This window comes from Wasmannia auropunctata, unplaced genomic scaffold (assembly GCF_000956235.1).
Source record: "Wasmannia auropunctata unplaced genomic scaffold, wasmannia.A_1.0 LD335989.1, whole genome shotgun sequence".
Lineage (NCBI taxonomy): Eukaryota > Metazoa > Arthropoda > Insecta > Hymenoptera > Formicidae > Wasmannia > Wasmannia auropunctata.
This window is the reverse complement of record NW_012026901.1, coordinates 454,151-459,764: the sequence shown is the minus strand read 5'-3', so window position 1 is coordinate 459,764 and position 5,614 is coordinate 454,151. Positions and strand designations below refer to the sequence as shown.

Here is a 5,614-nt window from a genome sequence, read left to right as displayed (position 1 = left end):
AGCCATTATAATCGGAAAATTATAAACTCTCGTACAAAGCCTCCGTAAGTCGAATTTTCATATGTTAACCCTCTTTTACTCGAATTTCGATAAGTCAAAAACTTTATAACACGAAGATATTTTCTCTTCCCTTGAGCTTTGAGTTATCGAGGTTCGACTGTAGTTGCATTTATTTATTAATCGTAAGATCGTTGAACGACTTATTTATATTATGTTTTTGTTCTAATAAATTCAATTCTAGATGATTTTAATATCACATTACGCGAATTGTATTTCTGGAAAAGTTTTGGTTATACACATTTACTTGCACTGTTTGTTTATTTTTTAAGAGCTTAAACGGCGGTTAGACTGAGCACATGAATGCTTTTCATAATGTCTTTCATTTGCCGTTTCTCGAAAAGTGTTATCGAAGAATAGTATATTGTTATACAATTTCATTTTGTGTAAAGTTATATGAATCTTGTTTAAAAAAAGGAAAAGATCGTGATTTTCATTTAGAAAAAAAAAGAAAAGAGAAAAGAAGACATTTTAGAAAAATAAAAACGAAATCTTATTTTTTATTTTTTAACAGCTCAAAGGTTTAAAAACTTTGACGTGAGAAATTGCACGTAGGAACATTTCCTGTTGACATAAGAGAAGAAAGTTTCTCTCACATCTCTTTGCAATGTGTGATTACAAGGATTTTAACGAAAGATTAATGACAAATTGGTCGATAGTGATATGCCTGTGAAAACAGTTACGTACATATTTTTACTACATAAAGCAACTAATAAGACAATGATTTAGATTTGATTTGTTCCAATTAGTAATTTTATAATATAAAAGCGTATATATTTTTAATTATTTATTTTTCAATACTTTTTCTTAAAATTATTTAATTGCACATTGTACAATATAATAAATATATATGTTTCGTTGATAGAAAAGTGACACATTTCAAAATTAGCAACTTTTTACTAGAGTATCTTTAAAATTTTGAATTAATATTAAAATGTTTTAATTAGAATAATAAATATGCACTTTACTTTCTACCGATGTTATAATTATAATTATATTTTTTAAAACTGTGTCATACATTTTCAAAATTCGAACACTGTAATCTTAGTATAATATAAATTTCATCTGTTATCAAAATTGTGACACTTTTCCATATAAGTAAACATTTGTTTTGATACACATGTGTTATTTTTCTGTCAAAATATATTAATTTTTAAAGTTGATTTTCCTTTATTAGCTCAAAAATGTTAATTTTTGATTTGAGTCATTTTTTTAATCAACAAAGCAATATAATAGTCAATTATAGTAAAAAGTAAAAGGGCAATTAAATAACGCGAAGCGCGCGTCTGTAGTGCTAGTATAATATAAAATTAATGGTTCATTAACTTATATTAATTTTAATATTTACATAATTTTGTAGAAAGAAGTATTTGTGGTAACAAATAAAAAAGAACGCTAAATGTGGTATGACGAAAATACGTACCTTGGAAGTTTGTGATAAATTTTCTCTTAATTAAATGAAACACACACACTCCTCGAAGATTCACGCTGCTCGTAAACAAAGTTACTAATAATATTTTGAAATTAAATTTTTTTGTTTCTCTAATTGAAAATATCTTTACAATGCACACTGCACAGCAACCGGTGTGTTAGACTATATAAAGACTGGGTCAGGAAGTTGAAGGATGGTGAAGATGATACTGAGCTTGTTGGTAAGAGTTCGCCTTGTGATATACTCGGGGAGGTTGAAGCACGTGAATTGTGTTTGAAGCACTTTCACTAGACGATCGGGATAGTCGATTCTGTGTCTCCATTTTCCGTTCTTAATATTATCATTATTATTGCTTTTTCGAGTGTGATGTGCAAGGATGAAGCTACGACTTGTTAAGTCGCCTTATTATCATACATATTACATCAAAGATCATCAACCTTTTATTACGGATATTTGCGTTAAGACATACATAGATGTATATTTAGGCTGTAAATATATATTTACAAATGTATATTTTATTTATACATCCTTGGCCATAGTATAAAATATAAAGTAGCCCAATTTATTGTATTTTCTTGAAAAAAATGAAATAAAAGTTAAAAAAGAACTAACAAAATATTAAAATAATTATAAAAGTTAATATTATTTTTTTTTACTTTGTTATATATTTCTGATTTATTTTTCGAGCCTAATTCCTTTCAATTTAAATATATTTGAAAATTGTTTTTTATTATATTTTTTGTTATATAATATAGATACAGAATGTTAGATCAATTTGTAAAGATGTTCTATACTTAGATTTTATATATACTAATATTATACTAATATATTAAATATACTTTTATATATGTACTATGGCATATGTACTATGTATTTCGAGATAATCTGAAAAATGAAATTTATTAAGTTTAAGGAGACAGCGAATTTAATGTACTTGGTAACGCAGGATATAAAAATATTACAAAAGCTTGTACATTTATATTCATTATTTTATAAATAGGTACATATAGTTATATTATATTTTTAGATAATATATTTACTACAACAAATTGTGCTCTTTTGTTATAGTGATCTATTGATATTTCAATAAAGAAATCTTATTTCTGATTGAGAGAATCAATGAAGATCCAACAATATACATATTTTTATAAGCTTCTAAAAAATGTTTATGTATCGTTTGATTAAAATTAACCGGATGACATAAATATTCAAGCATCAAGATACATACAAAATACGTTTAATAAACATCATAAATTGTGTTAAAAACATTAAATAAATAAATTGAAAAGTAAGTTTAAAATTTGATTTAATTTTTAATAATTATTTAATAAACGTCACAAAAACATATTAGACGTTTGTATTAGCATCTATTTAACTTCTCTTTTACTAATTTAAAATATCGTTTTATACGAGACATCTCGACAGATTAATAAACGTATATAATTAATGTTAATAACGTTTATTTTACATTTCGTATATGTCATAAAAATGTTTTGGCTAAACGTTTTTTAAATGTTAATAATTTGCTTAGGTATGCTTATGGGTAATTAGAAGATAAAATTTCTTTTTTCTCATGATAGATTTTAAAAAATTATTAGAAGATAAAATTTCTTTTTTTGCACGACAGATTTTATTATATAATGTACAAGAAATAGCTGTTAAAAATTATGTATAGCTGTAAAATTATGTAAATTACATCAACTATGGAAATTTGCCATTTTATATCTATTTATTCTGTCAATTGTGTGATTTAAGTACAATATACATGCGATTTAGAAAAAACAGAATATACATTATAACATGCGTGTGATTCTCATATTTGCTTTATTGATCGTGGACATGTAAAGCAATATATCTTTGTCGCAAAGGTTAGCAGTATAATATTTAAGATTAACGTTTATTACCAACGACAATGATTGATAATAGTAATTACAAGCAATCATTAATCCTCTTTTGTCCATTCCCTCTTAAACGTAATACATATACACATATGTATATATAATGCATAAATATAATACACAGCGTTTTCTCCTTGACTGCCGCAAGCAGATGTGTAAGTTGTGCATTATTCAAAGGTGCATTAACAAGAGACGCGAGAATTTAAGTTCGAAAAATCAATTCTTCATTCCTAACATCGCATTCAGAACGTTTATTTTATAATTATTAAAAATTTTCTGCGCGCTGTTTGAATCATATATTTAAATTTATAGTTTAATTTAGAAAATCAGTCTTATCTTGTCAGTAAAGAGATTTTTCAACAATTGAAAAATAAACGTTCTACTGAAGGCGACCATTAATTACATATGTTTGCTTCTATTAGACTTAATTTTTTCCGCAACGAGTACTGTATCAATTTAAAGAAACGTGTCGCAAAATCCAAAACTGTTGGATCGGATAGTTATTTATTTTCCGGCTATTAAGTAAAAATCTTTTAGTAAGTACAGTGCCATTTTAATATCAAGAATAAAAATGAAACAAATTGTCTAATTTTGTCCTGTCTAAAGATATTTTAAAATACCGTTTAAAAAAATATCTTATTTAAAAGATTGATAAATAATAATATTAAGCGAGCTTTATTCAAATTCTTCTTTGAAAGGCGTCTTACATTATATGTTTGCAGCTGCCTTAATTGGTTCTCTCAAATCGATGTATTATAGTATAATAACTTACTTTATAATGTCATATTAAGATATTAATATAAAGTAAACAAATTACGCGTATAAATAATGGAATATTAATAAAATATTATATAAAACTTTGATTTATAATTACACGATGAACCAAAGCCAAATATGTAGATGGGATAGAAACTATTAGAAAATATGACTGACAATGAGACTTTTTTCTCTTAAAAATTGTAATAATTCTGTTTAGCGGCGTCTACAATGAGACTTAAGACTTAAAATTTAAGAAAATTGATCAATCATAATCGATTATTTTTCTCACATAAGATGAATAATCCACTATGATTGATCAATTTTCTTAAATCTTATTAGGTCTTAAGTCTCATTGTAGACGCCGCTTTTCACAATCAACCTACATACATCATAGTTTTAGAATAAAAGAAAATTCACACTCGTTGCTCTGTAATCTCGTTACTAGCACGTACAGCTAATTGCTCTTAAATTATATTCAGTATTATCAATAGATTGGTGTTATTTTGTTTCAAAATGTTACAATTATAAAAGAAAAGCGCGCGCGCTCACTGCGCCACTTTAATTGATTTTGAGTTGGGATGTAGTTCCTTCATTTATCCTTTTTTTTTATCTTGTCTTTATAATAAAACGCAATCTCAGTAAAAAAATCAAAAATGCTTATTCAGAATTTAAGTTTTTCTACTGTGTATATTTATAAGTTTAATAAAATTGAATTTACATGTTTTATATGAAGAAAAGCGTAGAAAAAAGTCTATATTTATGGTAAAAATTTAAAAGAATTATATAGAAATATGTTTGTTAAGAAATTAATAAGTTGCTTAACTTTCTGTGTGTCAAGAGTTAAGAATAAAAAGAGTAAATAATTAAGAGTAGTTGATTTTTATATCGTGAAAGAAGACTTTGTGATAAATATTATATAATATTAATACAGTACACACCTTTCAGAGACGTTCTCACGTTGAAGTCATTGAAAGAACGTTCTAATAAGAACATTTCCAGGATGTCTCTTAGATATATAAAGTGTGCTGTTTAAGTGTGCTCTATTAAAATCTAAATAAGTACCTACTTATTTAGATTTTAATAAAGAAACGATTATAGTAATAGGAACATATGTTTCCATCTTTTAATGCATGATGATAATCTCTGAATGCATGACTCAAATCAATTGTAAGAAGAAAACGATATTTTCGACTGTAGGTAAAATAATAAATTATAAAATCGATTAAAATTAATAATTTGCACAATAATTAAAAAAATCACTGAAACATGATAAATTTTGAATTTTATCAAGCGCTGCGGTAGCGGCGCGACGCCAAGTATATAATATTATAAAAGTCGGGTGATGACTTGTGAGTATACGGCACTGGCACTGCGCTACCGCTTAGCTTTATCTCGAAGTTTTACCTCGTCAGATTTCCGATTTTTAATATCTCGGAAACGAAAGTTCTAATGATCGGAAGAGCACACG

The 5,614-nt window shown here is 26.2% G+C and overlaps 1 protein-coding gene across 1 annotated transcript in view; it reads right to left on the bottom strand.

Moving 5' to 3' along the window:
• The window catches only part of LOC105454034, an 11,088-nt gene extending 9,431 nt beyond the window's left edge, over positions 1–1,657 (bottom strand). The window contains exon 1 of the mRNA XM_011696364.1: positions 1,481–1,657. The gene's annotated coding sequence lies outside the window, so the exon portion shown is untranslated. The remainder of the gene's footprint in view (positions 1–1,480) is intronic.
• Between the last annotated feature and the right edge of the window lie 3,957 nt (positions 1,658–5,614).